The 16,431-nt window shown below is 39.0% G+C and overlaps 1 non-coding gene across 1 annotated transcript; it reads right to left on the bottom strand.

Moving 5' to 3' along the window:
- Positions 1 to 10,302: 10,302 nt before the first annotated feature.
- LOC112065810 (small nucleolar RNA SNORA31) lies at positions 10,303 to 10,436 on the bottom strand. Its single transcript, XR_002892243.1, has one exon. It is a non-coding gene; the product is annotated as a small nucleolar RNA SNORA31 (small nucleolar RNA).
- Between the last annotated feature and the right edge of the window lie 5,995 nt (positions 10,437 to 16,431).

The raw sequence follows: 16,431 nt of genomic DNA, 5'->3' as shown, positions 1-16,431 counted from the left end.
CAATGCAGCCAAAAATAAATAAATAAAATAGATTTATTTTAAAAAAAAAAGAAAAGAAAAGCAGAAGGCAGCTGATGAAATTCATAGATTTTTTTTCCCAGTTGCATTCAAGTTCCCCATGTCTATATGAAGAAGTCTGCTCTTTCGATACACACACACATATCTATGTATACATACATGCACACACACATATGTCATTTGCTTTGTACTGAACTTCTCCCCTTAACTTTGTAGAAGACGAATTGTCCTTTGTTTCATATATTCCTAGGATTGCTGAGAAATAAGGGGAAACGGAGGGTGATGGGGATGGTGGAGGAGATAGCAGGCGTGGCGGGATAGGCCACCCAGAATCATCTCATGAGTCCAAATCCTTAAGGTAATTCACAAAAGATTTCATGGGTCGTAGTCATGCCCATGAACACCCCATCTGGGGCTCCATGCCCGTTTGCTCTGTGTGTGGGCCTTGCAAGTAACTCTGGATTTGGGGAGGCAAGCGGATAAAGTGTCAGAGGCAGACACTGGAGCAGAGATGACATCCCCCCAAGACACTAAAAGCCAACAAGCTCTTCACCTTCATACTTTGGGGAGTCACGGAGACAGGCTTCAACCACGATTTATATGCAATGTGAAACTTATGAGGCATAAGCTGTTTGCCAGATGTCCATTTGTCCATTTCCTTTCCTTTCCTCCCTTCCTTCCTCCCTCACGCCCACCTTCCTTCCTTCGTTCCTTCCCTCCTTCCTCCTCCCTCCCTCCCTCTTTCCTTCCTCCCTTCCTCCTTCCCTCCCTCCCTTCCTTCCTTCCTCCCTCCCTTCCCCCCTTCCTTCCTCCCTTCCTTCCTCCCTCCCTCCCTCCCTCCCTTCCTCCCTTCCTTCCTATGTGGGTTTGTTAAAAAGCTTGTTTTGTTGGATGAGATTGTTGTTTTTGAATTTTGAGCTCAGATTATTATTTTATCTTTCTACTTTGTATTTTCTACTGCCTTGTAACCTGGAACTTGTGACCTGGAACCCTGGAACTTGTCTTTCCATTTTTGTCCCTCTAATTGTTTGAAACACTGCATTGTCTGTGCAAATCTTATGTCTTTACTAAATCACTTGTATATTTATTAAGAGACCACTTTCATTGTTCAAATTACCAAATGAGGTGTCAAGGAGGAGAGAACTTATCTCTATTAAAATACTATTTTTTAGAATGCTGGAGAGGATGTGGAGAAAAGGGAACCCTCCTACACTGTTGATGGGAATGTAAATTGTTGTAGCCATTATGGAAAACAGTATGGAGTTTCTGTAAAAAAAAAATAGAGTTACCGTATGATCCAGCAATCCCACTCCTTGGCATATATCTGAAAAAGATGAACGTTCTCATTTGAAAAGATACGTGCACTCCAATGATCATAGTGGCACTATTTACAATAGCAAAGACATGCAAGCAACCTAAGTGTCCATCAACAGATAAAGAAGATGTGATACACACACACACACACACACACGCATGCACGCACATGCACGCACACTGGAGAGGATGTGGAGAAAAGGGAACCCTCCTACACTGTTGATGGGAATGTAAATTGTTGTAGCCATTATGGAAAACAGTATGGAGTTTCTGTAAAAAAAAAATAGAGTTACCGTATGATCCAGCAATCCCACTCCTTGGCATATATCTGAAAAAGATGAACGTTCTCATTTGAAAAGATACGTGCACTCCAATGATCATAGTGGCACTATTTACAATAGCAAAGACATGCAAGCAACCTAAGTGTCCATCAACAGATAAAGAAGATGTGATACACACACACACACACACACACGCACGCACGCACATGCACGCACACACAATGGAATACTACTCAGCCATAAAAAAGAATGAAATAATGCCATTTGCAGCAAAAAAGATGGACCTAGAGATTATCATAATAAGTGAAGTAAGTGAGACAAAGACAAATATTGTATGATATAGCTTATATGTGGAATCTAAAAAATACTACAATTGAACTTATTTACAAAACACAAACAGACTCACAGACGTAGAAAACAAACTTATGGTTACCAAAGCAGAAGGGATGGGAGAGGCGTAAATTGAGAGTATGGGATTAACAGATGCACACAACTATATATAAAATAGGTAAACAACAAGGATTACTATATAGCACAGGAAACTAAATTCAATACCTTGTAATAAACTATAATGGAAAAGAATTTTTAAAAGAATATATATATATTTATAACTGTATCACTTTGCTGTACACCTGAAACTAACACAATATTGTAAATCAATTACACTTTAATTAAAAAACCATAAATTAAATTTGAATTTCAAACAAAAGGTACTGTTGGGCACACGGCTAAAGGTTTCCTGATACCACCTTATTTAATCCTTCTCCAAACCTGGTAAGTCAATTATTTTTAATATTCATTTTATAGATCAAGACATTTCACTTAGAAATTTTGAGCTGTTTGCTTAGGATCATACAGAGAGTGTATCAAAACTTGGTTATATTTTTCTTCCCCACAAAAATGTATTCATTGAAACACTCATGAAACAGGTGTTCATTAAGTACCTTCATGAGTCAGGCAGTAGAGATGCAATGATGACCAAAAATCTACCCAGCCCCTATTTTCATGGCACTTCTCTGAACGGAAAAATACATGCCAACCACAATGTCCTAAATAAATGTAAAACTGCAACTATCATAAATGCCAAGATGGAGAGATCCATGCTGTTAAAAGAGTGTATCATAGGATGTTTGTTCTGCTCTGGGAAGGAAGGAAGTATTGTTGAAACGCTTGGGCTGGAAGTGTAGGATGAGTAAGAGTTAACATAACCAGAGAGGGAACAGTAAGTATGCGGCCAAGAGGAGTATGGCAAGTAAGGAAGACTGGAAGGTTCCAACGTGGCTGGTGTGTGTGTGTGTGTGTGTGTGTGTGTGTGTAGGTGTGAAGCTGGAGATATAAGCCTTTCTGTTTGTTTTTATCTTTGTCTTAAAAACATTGAATCCATTCTAGACTTTTCAGCATTGAATGACAGGATCACTGTGGTTTCAATGTGGAGAGCGGACAGGAGAGGAGCAAGAGTGGGTGAGGGTAAAGCAGGCAGGAGACTATGGTAATAGCCCAAGACATAGACAAAATAGTTGGCCTAGTGCAGGAATGGTGGTGGGAATGTGATGGAGAAAAGAGGCTGGGTCAGAAAACTATTTAGGTGGTTCAACTGAAAGGACTTGTTGATGGACTGGATGTGGAGATGAAGAAGAGGAAAGTGATACAGAGGACTCTAGAAGTTTTGCCCACAAAGCTTGCTGGATGGGAGGGTCGTTATTGTATAGGAAACTGAATTATGGTCAGATTTAAGGTGAACATTTATAACATTGGATTTGGATGTGTTGTAAGATATCTTTTAGACATCTAAAATGAAATGCTAATTTGGATAAACATATCTGGAGGTTAAATGAAAGGTCTGTCCTGGAGATTTAAAAGTATGAGGATCTAGGCAGAGGTGGTTATGAAAGCCATGGGCATGGATAAGGTGGCTGGAGGAGAATTGCCTGAGGGATGCTAGATTTGGATACAGTTGGAGACACTGAGGACACAACAAAGATGATACTCAGTTCCTGATTTAAAGGGACTCTCAGTTTAGTGGTCCATGCTTGGACTTGTCAGATTCCAAAGTCCACAGTTTTTCACTGACATCAACCACTGAGAAAGTGAAGGCTAAATTGAGTGGGAATCAATACTGTAATTCTTGACCTTTAAAGGTTTTTTTTTTTTTAGTTTTGTTTTCTGAGACATGTGGTTTCCTGCCACTGTTTTGGCACATTTATTGTTGAGATTGAGAAACAGTAGTGTGTATTATATTTGGCATTTATGCTCATTACCTTACAGTGTTTGTGTGAGCTTAGGAGGTGTAGACTTTTTACTTTGCAAACAGGAAAACAGAGGGCCAGGTAGGGTCAAGAGAGTTATGAGTGAGATCATCAGAGGTCCGGATATAAAGATTAGAATCTACGATATCTCAACTCCCCAAGTAATTTCCAGGCCTCTGAAGCATGTTGTCTTGACATGTTTGCGTTTTGATTTTTTTTTCTTTTTTTCACAAGACTGGGAAGAGTGACTAGAAAAGGAGTTGGCATTGCTGCCCCAGAGGGACTCCTGACCTGTCCAGTATACCCTAGACTAGATCCTGAGGGTCAAATTTATTATTAGTACCAGAAACATCTGGGGCAATCATCACATTTGCACCCTAAAAATAGTGAAGGTGAAAAGAATAAATCATTTTCATTCCAGTAACATGTAGTTCATGGTAGTAGGAATAAACCATAACAGGACTAGTTTTATAGAAATTGAGAGGATAAATTTGAAAAAACAAATATTGAACGAAAGATTCTTTCAGGGATTAGTGATTCTCCAAAATGATTTGTATTCAAGGGGGTTATGATTTTTTAGTTATTAATTTGAAGAAGTAGCATTTCCATTTAACAAAAGATGCAAATAATGCAGGAGGGCACAAAGAGCAAAGGTCTCCACTACCATACTTCTTTCCAGAACCCAGATTCCTCCCTTGGGGTAACAGCTGTTATCAGTATTTTTATTTATTTCTTCAGAAATATTCTATGTATATCTATCTTTTACATACAAATGGTAGCTTGTGATGCATAGTACTTTGTGCTCCATTTTTTCACTGGGATATCATTCCATGTCTGTACATATAGATCTGCCTTGTTATCTGCCTTGTTCTCTGGAATTTGCCACACAGCCTCCATGTGCCAGGATTCGTTCAAGGCTCCTTATCATGAAGAAGTTGAGACCTGTTGGTTACATGTGGAGACACACAGCTGTAGGTGAGGGCACTGACAGAGTGTATGCCATGGATTTGAGGCCCCCAATGTTTGTGGAGCCTACTAGATGATGGTCCCACATGAGGAATGTGGAGTTTGGCGCACAACTGATTTCCCCTGAGCTGGCCTGTTTCTGGTAATATCGAGTTTTTCTCCTCCAACGGTGCTCTCTTGGCCTCACTAATGCCATAAAGGGAGATTCTCAGTTTATTTCTGGTATCTCAAAATCCTTTATCACTCTAGTGTTTATGTAATTATTTCATAGAAAAACTTAATTCCCCCTGATGTCCAGGTATAGGAAGATTTTGTTCTACAGTGACCTCTGTCAGATCACTGCTGCCAGGGAGACTAGAGAGAAAGGAACTGTGTTCTTAAAATGTAACTCACAGGTATCAGTAAAGTTCCAGTATTTTCTAAAGTGACCCAATATCACAAGGGATTTAGACCTCTCTGTTCTTGACTTTTCCATTTATTGCTCATGAATTGGGTTTTTAGAAACCATTGCGGAAACTCTCTGGCGGTTAAGCTTTCAGGCTTTGAAGTCAGGTATGTCCACCGATTTTTACCTGTCTGACTTGGGGCAAGTTACTTAAGTCTCAGTTTCTCAAATGTGATAATGGAGGTAGCAATGGTATCTGCTTCAAAGAGCTGAGAGAAAGATTAAAAGAGACAATAAATGTAAATTCTTAACACTGCTTGTTGTGTAGAACAGCAACCAAGAAATGGTTATTCGGTATGGAAGTCCCTCAAAAAATTAAACATAGAAGTACCATATGATCTATCAATCCCACTTCTGTGTATTTATCCAAAAGAATTGAAATCAGGACCTTGAGGAGATGTTGGCACTTCCATGCTCATTCCAGCCCTAGTGACAATACCTAATACATGGAAACAACCTAAATGTCCATGATAGATGAATGGAAAAGGACAAAGTGATATATACATAGAATGGAATACTATTTAGCCTTAGAAAAAAAAGAAATTCTTTAATGTGTGACATCATGGGTGGACCTTGAGGACATGATGCTAAGTGAAAGAAACAAGACACAGAAAGACAAGTACTGCATGATTCCACTGATATGAGGTACCTAAAAGTCAAATTCATAAAATCATAGACTGGGATGGTGGTTACCAGGGGCTAAGGGAAGGGAGAAATGGTGGATTATTAATCAGTAGGCATAAAGTTTCAGTTACATAAGGTGAATAAGCTCTAGAGATCTACTTTACAACATCATACATATAGTCAACAGTAATATATTATACCCTTAAAATTTATTAGGAGGGTAGAGGTCATGTTAAGTGTTCTTTCCACAATAAAAAAGGAAATAGATATTATTAGTAGTATTAAGCTAGTGTTTATTAATGATAAGACAGATATTGACAGTTTATACGAGTGATATTTGCCACAATATTGTCCTTAAAATGAAAACTTTTATGTCACATAGAACAGTAGCTTGTAAATATTTTCAGTAACAGCCTTTTTTAAATTAAATGACATTTTCAAACCATTCCAATTTATAGAATATATAAATGATATTAAAAGTGCTTTTAACATGAAAAGCATTTTAAAGTTTAAATGCATATCGATTATTAAAAAGTCATTTGATGAAAAATATGAACTTGTTTTGATGAACATAAATACTTAAACCAGTAGTTGGATGACAGTGCCAGTCTTATACCCACTTCAGCATCCAGCTGATAGCTACATTTTATTTTGATTGCAGCATATCAAGGACATCTTGATTCATCTAGGAACATATGTAGTTCAGATGATAACTTTTTAAAAAATTTACCTTGCGATTCTCCAGATATGCTTCAAATAAACTGAGCTAGAAGGCTGAAAGAAGAACAATAGGGACATTTTGTTTTGAAGTTGAATCACGAATAATTTGAGCAGAGGAACTGGCACACTCTTTGTCAATCAAACAGACCCAAGTCTTTTGGTGAGCCCTGAAAGCATTTATACATAGCACATACAAGGCTTTCCCTATAATCAGGGGTGAAAAACTGTATTATAACTTTGGTTTTCTCCAACTGGACTTATTTTGTTATTTCACGCCTCCTATTAGTCCAGGAGGCTTGATGTAAATTTCAGGTAATTCAAGGTTTTGTCTTCTGTTTATGAAGCTGTAGCTCTTTCTCCTGTGTGCTTATATAGTGCCCAGGCAGGGCAGGGAGAGGGGCATCTGGTCCTCCACTGTCAACTATTCACGCTGCTTTCCCCTGAGATACGGGTGTCCTTATCTGGCCAGTGGCTGCTCACCTAGGTCACCTACTTCTAGTCCTGACTGTAAGGTCTCTTTAGGCTCAGTTCTCATTCCCTTCTTTCTCCCCTCTCCTCCGTTACCCTCTCCTCCCCTTCCTCCCTCCTTTGCCCTGTCACTGTGTCCTTCTCTGGCTCATGGGAAACATTTTGTTAAACTAACCACTTCAGCATGATGATAAATGTTGGGGGGACTCCTGTGCCCTTCTGCGAGGTTATTTGTAGCTTACCTTCCTGGTCCTGCCCCTGCTGGGTGATAGAGACAGTTGGGCCCTTCAACTCTCTGGGTCCCAGTCAGGAAAGGGACAGCCAGTGTCCTCTACTTTTAAGCCCTTCAATCTATCTGGAAACTTCTATGGACATATCCTCTTCCAAGATTTAGTCTGGGATTTGAGGCAGGGATCACAGCCACCCACAACAGCATGGAACTCACAGCCTCACCTCTGACATTCCTCTTCTTTCACTAGCCTGGGGTTCTTTCTTAATGTGAAGCCACCTTGGGCAGTTAAGTAATCTCTATCTGAGTATACTTATCTGTATGAGTAGATATGAAGAAAAATTTAGAGCAATTCAAGTATACGCCCAATGATAAAAGGAGAACTGTTATTTCAAATTCAAGTATATGCACAAAGGTAGGAGAAATGGTATTTCCAACTGTAGACACACAGAAGCAGTAAATTTAGTATCACATGTTATGACATGTGTTCTTGGTTTTCAAAGGGTTAAAATTTGTAGAGTAGTTTACAAAGTGGAACTCTTGTCCGAGCCCCAAATACCTTCCTCTCCTCCAGTGTCCCCAGCACAGTATTGTCACCACAATTCTCCCAGTTGCTTAGGCCAAAATCTAGGTGTTATTTTTACCTTCTCTCTGTCCCTCATTTTAAAAGATAGATTTCATTTTTTATAAAAGTTTTAGGTTCACAACAAAGTTGAGCAGAAGGTACAAATGTTTCCATATACCCCTTGTACACCCCCTTAGTCACATCCCTCACAGAGTGGTACATTTATTACCAATGAACCTATACTGATATATCATTACCAACCAGAGTCCATAAATCCCATTAGAGTTCATTGAACTTTGTACATTCTATGAGTTTTGATAAATTTATAATGACATATAAATATATATATGACATATAAAAATATATCCACCATTATGGTATCACACAGGGTAGTTTTATTACCATAAAAATCCTCTGTGCTCTCACTATTCATCCCTCCCTCCCGACTAACCCCTTGCAACCACTGATCTTTTTATTATCTCTACACCTTTGCCTTTTCTAAAATTCCATATAGTTGGAATCAAACAGTATGTAGTCTTTTCAGATGGGCTTCCTTCACTTAGAAATATGCATTTATGGTTCCTCCATGTCTTCTCATAGCTTGATGGATCATTTCTTTTTAGTTCTGAATAATATTCCATTGTTTGCATATACCACAGTTTAGTTACCACACACCTACTGAGGGTCATGTTGGTTGACTCTAAGTTTTGGCAATTATAAATAGAGCTACTACAAGCATTAGTATGCAGGTTTCTGTGTAGACATAAGTTTCAGCTTCTTTGGGTAAATACCAAAGAGCACAATTACTGGATTTTATGGTAAGAATATGCTTAGATTTATAAGAACCCTCCAAACTGTCTTCCAAAGTGGCTGTACCATTTTGCATTCCCACTGGAAATGAATGAGAGTTCCTGTGGTTCTGCATCCTTGTCAGCATTTGGTATTGTCAATGTTCTGGATTTTGGCCATTCTAACAGGTGTATAGTGATATCTCATTATTGTTTTAATTTACATTTCCCCGGTGTCTCTGACGTGGGCCATCTTTTCGTATGCTTATTTGCCATCTGTGTATTTTCTTTGATGAGGTGTCTGTTAAAGTCTTTGGCCTATTTTTGAATCAGATTTTTCATTTTCTTATTGTTGATTTTTAAGAGTTCTTTGTATATATATATATATATTTTTTTCGCGGTACGCGGGCCTCTCACCGCTGTGGCCTCTCCCGTTGCGGAGCACAGGCTCCGGACGCGCAGGCTCAGCGGCCATGGCTCACTGGCCCAGCGGCTCCGCCGCATGTGGGATCCTCCCAGACCAGGGCGCGAACCAGGTTCCCCTGCATCGGCAGGCGGACGCGCAACAACTGCGCCACCAGGGAAGCCCTGTATATTTTTTAAAGCAGTCTTTTATCAGATTTGTCTTTTGCAAATATTTTCTCCCAGTCTGTGATTTGTCTTCTCATTCACTTAACAGTGAAGCAAAGCAGACATTTTTAATTTTAATGAAGCCTAACATCAATTTTTTGTTTCATGGATTGTGCTTTTGGTGTTGTATTTAAAAAGTCATTGCCAAATCCAAGGTCATCTAGATTTTCTCCTGTGTTATCTTCTAGGAGTTTTATAGTTTTGTTTTATATTTAGGTCTGTGATCCATTTTGAGTTAATTTTTGTAAAGGGTATAAGGTCTATGCCTCAATTCATTTCTTGTTTGACATGTGATTTCCAGTGGTTCCAGCACCATTTGCTGAAAAGACTATCTTTCGTCCATTGTATTCCCCTTGCTCATTTGTCAAAGATCAGTTGACTATGTTTATGTGGATGTATTTTTGTGTTCTCTCTTCTTCTCACTGATCTATGTGTCTGTTCTTTCACCAATCCCACATTGTCTTGATTACTGTAGCTTTACAGCAAATCTGTACGTTGGGTAATGTCAGTCCTCCAACTTCATTCTTTAACATTGTGTTGGCTATTCTGCATCTTTTCCTTATCCATACAAACTTTGGAATTAAATATCCACAAATAATGCTGGGATTTTGATTGGGATTGCATTGAATCTATAGATCAAGTCGGGAAGAATTGACATATTGACAATATCAAGTCCGCCAATCTATGAACAGAGAACATCTCTCCATGCATTTTATTCTTCTTTGATTTTGTTCAGAGTTTTGATCAAAGTTTTTTATTTTTCCTCATATAGATTTCATACATTTTTGGCTAGATTTTTACATATCTATTTGTGTATTTTTGGCCCTAGTGAAAATGATATTGTATTTTAAAATTCAAATCCTACTTGTTCATTACTGATATATAGGAGAGCAATTGACTGTTTTAGATTTTTTTTTTTTTAGAGTAAAACAGGATCTTCACTGTTAAGTTTATTTCTGAATTGTAAAAATTCTCTCTCCATGTTTTACCTGTATTACCATGTTTTTCTCTTCTTTTCCTCTATTCAGTCTTGGCTGCCACAATCAGACAGACAGAAAATGTGAGGACACTTCTTTTCTAGCATCTGTAGTGGAAACTTTAACAGTAGATAGTAACTGCTCAGGTTTGTCAAATAGATGCATCCACATTTTTCACCATAATCCACCTACATAGTCCTTTTTGCTTTTTGAACTTGTCAAACTCATCCTTAATTAGTCTATCCACAAGGAATATTTTGTTTCCTGATCATTGCATAACTGGACGCTTTTCAACATTCAGGTTCAAGTGCTATTTCCTCAAAGAGCCTTTTCTGATCACCCTATTGAAATAGTCTTATGCTTATGTCCCCACTACTGTGGCACTATCTCTTCATCCTGTTTTCTTTCATATCTTCTTTCCACAAATAGTTATTGAGTCCCCATATGTGCCACACACTGTGCTGGGCAGTAGTACAATAGAACAAGAGAAATCTGTGCTCCTGTCTCATGGAGCTAACATTCTGGTTAAGGAGACAGACAGTGAACAAATAGATACTAGATATACAGTTTATTAGGTAGAGATAAATGTTGTGAGAAAAATAAAGCAGAAAACAAAAATGCAAAATGCTGGGATTGAGGTGAGGGAGTGAGATTTTAAATGGTGTGGCTAGGGAAGGCAGGTGAGAGGAAAACCTGCTCTCTGGAAAAGAACAAATAGAGAAAACCCCAAGTGCAAAGACCCTGAGGCAGCAGGCTGCCTTAGGTGTTAGGGCAACAGCAAGGAGATCTGTGTGGCTGGAGTGGAGTGAACAAGGGGGAGAGTCACGGAAGATGAGTTCAGCAAGCTTAGGGGATGGGAGTGGGCAAGCTCCTGCAGGTCATTGAAGGGACTCTGGCTTTTCTCAAAATAAGATGATCCTTTAAAAGGATCACTCTGCCTACTGGGTTGAGAATAGACTATAACAGAGAAAGGTAGGTGAAGAAGACCAATTAGGAGCTATTGTGCTACTCCAAGTGAGAGATGCTGGTGACCTGTACAGGATGAAGGTGGTAGACGTGATGGGTAGTGGTTACTTGATAGTAGATTTGGATGTGAGATGTGAGGAAAGAAATGAGTCAGGAAAGATGATAAGCCACTGGAAGAACAGATTGCCCCTAATGAATGGCAAAAAGACTGCAGGTGGAACAAGTTTATGAGCGAGATGGGAAAAATCAGGAGTTTGATTTTGCACACATTATGGTTAAGATTGATGTCAAGTGGGCAGTTGGATACCTAAGTCTGGAGTTCAGCCTGGATGTTGGTATGTATGTGTGTACATGACTGTGTAAATTTAAATATGCATATGGTTTTAAAATTAGAATAATCTAAGAAATATATTTTTAAATGAATTTGCATCATAGTTTTTCAGAATTCCTGAGGTGTAATTGCAGAACTTGCATGGAGTTCTGTTTTAAAACTTAGTCTACTGTGGCTATAAAAAGTACTACTTGATACAACCATCACCACCAATTTTTTGGCGTGTGGTGTAGCAAGAAGATACTACAGGGTTTACAGATCTATACACCAGAGGGTCTTATCTCAATATTTGTATTCTCTGCTGTGGGATCTATTTCTCAGAAAAGTATCCAGATTTTTTCTTACGTTGTTGAATATGCTGATGTGAACCATCAATACTCTTGATGGAACATTTACAATGGGACAGATCACTCATCCTTTTTAGGGTCATATTGGCATGACCCAGTGAAGGGATTTTGTGTGATGTGCTAGTTGTCATGAGGTACTTTTAAAAAATAGTATCACTGACATGAATACACGAAAATAAATTAACCTTCCTATCTTGACTGACTCGCATTTTGGAAACAGCAACTTCTCATGCCAGAGACAGTATGAGCGGCAGGACTGGGTCAGGGTGAGAAAGTAAGAGCCCAGCAAGAAGGAAGGCAGTGATAGGCCTTTTAATAGTTTTTCGCAGAGCAGTGTGGAGACATTGAGCATAAGCCGAGATTTGTACCAGCCTGGGTTGTGATTCAAGCTCTGTCACTTTATAGATGGGAAGGACGTAACTTCTCCAAACTCAAGTGCTGAGAAATAAGATATAATAGGGAATAATTACAACTCTCTAGTGAGAGGAACTAATGATCGAATGTTTGCCAAAATACTTAAAAGAACATATAGATAGCACTCAATGAATAATGGTTATTCGTATCAATAACTCTTACATTTAAATCCAAAGAGTTTGGTCTTTTGCAACACCTGAAAAGGGTAATGGAGATGGTCATTGATCTTACCGTTTTACGCCCAATTATTTTATTTTTAAACATCATTTAATTAGTGCATGATTTTCCTCCAGAGCTTAGTTTCAGAGTGATTTCTTAAGTTGTGGCTTGGACTCATCAGATTCTGGGAAGGCTTCTTATGAAAGTGAGCCCCAGTCCAGGTACAGAGTCATGACTTTGAGCAGAGGTGATCTGAGATGATCATCTCTTAATTGGTGAAGGACTGCTTCCCCAGGCTCAGATTTAGCTGGGACACAGCTGTAGTGAGAATGAGCCTCCAGATCATTAAATCTTGTAGTTGAAACCCTTCCACTGTACACTTGAACATTTGACACACACATTTCATCTCTTTTGGCTGTTACTTGGACTTATTAAGCATTTCTGTAACATTGTTTTTTTCTAAGTTGGCTGCATTTCATTAGCAGTTCCTCACATCACCCTGTGTAAAAGGTGAATACAACAGTCCATGTATTATAGACAAGGAGATGGAGGTCCCAGTAAGCCTAGTGTGGTTTGGCCAAGGACACCAGAAAATTAAGCCCTGGAACTAGCAACTGAGCCCAGAGTGCCTCACTGTCGAGTCATGGTTGACTTTATCAAGGAGACTTTTCTCCATAGATGATTCAATTCAACACATTCAAATAAAACACAGAAATAATGCCACTCCTCTCCCTAAGAACAAAAAGAGTTTCATGATTTCATAGTCATAATACTGTAGCCAGAGTGATCATTTTAAAATTGAATCTGATCAAGTCACGTTTCTATGAAAGCCTGGTTCTGGTTCTCATTGCCCCGGGATAAAGTCCAATCTCCTTAACGACATACATGGCCTACTCTGTGCCCTTCTACAACCCTATTGCCAGTCTGGTTACTCATCCTCTCATTTTCACTTTAGTCATCCTGCAGACTTGCCTTCTCATAATGTGCCTTTGTCTGTAACATGTAGAAAAGAACCTTCTATCTCATTTCTTTTCCTTTAGTTACATGTCACATTTTTCAAGAAGTCTCCCTACATTTCTCAAGGTTGTGTTAGTTAGCCCTTCTGTACACCCCTATTGTACATGATATTTGTACCACTTATATCACTAAAATTGTCTTAAATCCATCTTTTCCATGAGATTGCAATCCCCTTGAGGGCAGTAATTTACCTGCTTCATTGTAGGTCCCCAGTTCCTGGCATAGTTCCTGCAAATAGTAGGGATACAATAAATATGTTTGGATGGTATGAATGAACAATATGCCTTGTGATTTGACATGTTCCATCACGCAGAATTCTAAGGTTACTACCCTTTATGTCAGATTCTGGAATAAATGCCAGAGGTACAATAGGTTATGGTTTGAAGCTTTAGTGGTGAAATTGCTGGCAACTACCAAGAGGAAGAGGAGGGGAACGATGAAACTTACCAGTGAGGAAGTTCTGGCTTAAGATGCATCTCATCCTGGTCCCTTGGTCTTTTATAGATGTAATCAGGGTGACCGCATAAGTTGTCCCAGCTGGTACAACTTTGTGAGAGGAAATGGGCTCTTGACAATCAGCATAGACCAGGACCATCTGAGGCAAACTGAGTGTGTGGTCACTCTAGGTGTATGGATTACCCCAATGTGCTGTTTGTCCTGAGCTCAATTCCTGGTTCAACTGAGCCACGTAATAGGCTCAAAGCTGCTGCTGGGTGAGAGGTTGCATAGTGGCACTAACTGAAACAGCTACGGGACGTGGAACAGTCACTTTGCAACATATGGGTTGACAATTCTTTTCCTGAAGTAGCTCTAAACGTAGTAGTTCTATCTCAGTGACAGTAGCAGGTGAGAGAGGCAGTTAAGCAGTTGTCTATCGCTCAGTAAAAGTTTTGGCACCTGGATTTGGACATGAAGAATGCTAACTGGGGAGATGAAAAATTTCCAGATCAACCGAATTGTTCAAAGCTGCCAAGTTGGCCTGAGAACTTCCCTTTGTGAGGGAGATATGAATGATAGCCAAGACCACTCCTTAGCTGGAAAATGCAGTTTAAGCATATGTTTTGAAACGCAATGATTAAAATATTATGTTTTCAGAGCCCTTTAGAGCTCCTGAATCCATGGTTTTGGCAAACACTTAACTGTGCGGAGGGTGATTATCTTTGGAGAGTAGGATAGTAGCTTCCCAATTGCTGCAGTGTAGGTCTCTGCGTTGGCAAGTGTTTAGGAGGTGAAAGAGGCCGACTTGCACATTAGTAATAAAGGTGAAAATTCCTAACACCGAGGAGGTGTTGAAATTCTGGTTAGCTTACTTTCTTGTTTTGGCAAATGTCCTGTTTCAAATGGAAGATGGCATGTTCCCATTACTACATTTCTCTTTTTTTTTCCTGATAGAATTTCTCCAAATTTATGCCCATCATCTATGCCTGGAGAATGTAATAATACATAACTAACAACTTTATTGGCAGAATACAATATTAATTGCACTGTAATGACCTTGGGTTGGTGTGAGGAATCCTTTTGTATTAACAGAAGAGTAGGGAATGGATTTTCTTTTTAAGTATACCACAGAAACAAACATACATGGAGGGAGGAAAACAAAAAACAAAACAAAACAAACCCCTGTAAATCTGGTTGAAATCAATCAAACCCTGGAATTTCACCTTCCTATCTCATCTTATTCTTTTTCTAGTTTTTTGTTAGTGTCTTCTCATAAAGTCCTGAGTTGCCACCAGGTGCATTTGTAAATGGTATTCATAATTCCCTAACTCACACTTCTAGGTTAGCAGTGTAATGATGCTTTAGGACTGGGTTCCTCCAGAAGAAATAAAAACCAACAGCAAACAAAACAAAATATATGAAGTAGTAGTTGCTATACAAGTCAATCACACCAGCTATAATATACACAATGCATGTTTTGGGAAAAACCACATTGTGTGGCCAAAAAGCGTGACTCACTGCTTGGTGTAAAGAACTGTAATTGACAGGATGTATATGAGCATAATATAATCAGGAAGCAAATTGTGGCTTATATCCTTTCTGACTTTTTATACCCTTGGCCAAACAATAACAGGTCTTTCATATGTCCCGGAAAACTGAGGGGTGTAGAACAGGAATTGGAAAAAAAACAAAGTCACGCTTCCAGTGACATAGAAGAAAACAACACTGGTTATAAATGTGTTTCTAGAATTAAACAGCCTACGTTCATATAACAGGTCCATGCATTAGTTGTGTGACTTTGGGTAAGGCACTGAACCTCTTAGTTTCAATTTCCCTGTCTTTAAAATAGGAATAGTAAAAGTAACTACCACATACGGTTTTGGTGAGGATTCAATGAGACGATACAGAAAAGCACTTAGTAAAGTATTTGACAGATAGTAAGCTCAATAAATGTCAATTATAATTGTTCAAAACATTTTAAAAAAATTTCAGGTTGTGCTTGAATATATGGTTAACACCCAGGAATGTTTGTACTTAAGTTTTATGGTTCACTAAGATCATTCAGGCCTCCAACATTGCATTATTCCTAGGTCAGGGAGCTCCTGAAATGAGGTACATCCAGAGGGCCCCACTTTCCCAAAGTGCTTTGGTGGACCCTAGTCCTTCTTCCCAACTGGGGCCTGCCACCGCCCTCTTGGGGGAGCAAATGGGATTGCAGCACCGGGCTGGGGCAAGAGCCATGGATGATTCCATTTCTCAGGAATGCCTTTAAATCTTGTATATGCTCTGTTACAGTGTTTTAAAATATTTTTCTGTATTTTTATTTTAATGCAAAAATCAATAAAGAGGCTGGGTTACATGTCAAAAGACATGGATATTGAGTTTCCTTGAGAAATATATTTGGATGGTGAATTGGCACCAAGACCTCACACCAGATTCTAAGAATGTTGCATCCTCTCTTCCAGCCTCATCCTTCTCTTCTCCTTCC

The sequence above is a fragment of the Physeter macrocephalus genome, chromosome 9, assembly GCF_002837175.3.
Source record: "Physeter macrocephalus isolate SW-GA chromosome 9, ASM283717v5, whole genome shotgun sequence".
NCBI classification, from domain to species: Eukaryota; Metazoa; Chordata; class Mammalia; order Artiodactyla; family Physeteridae; genus Physeter; species Physeter macrocephalus.
This window is presented reverse-complemented; position numbering and strand designations above follow the sequence as displayed.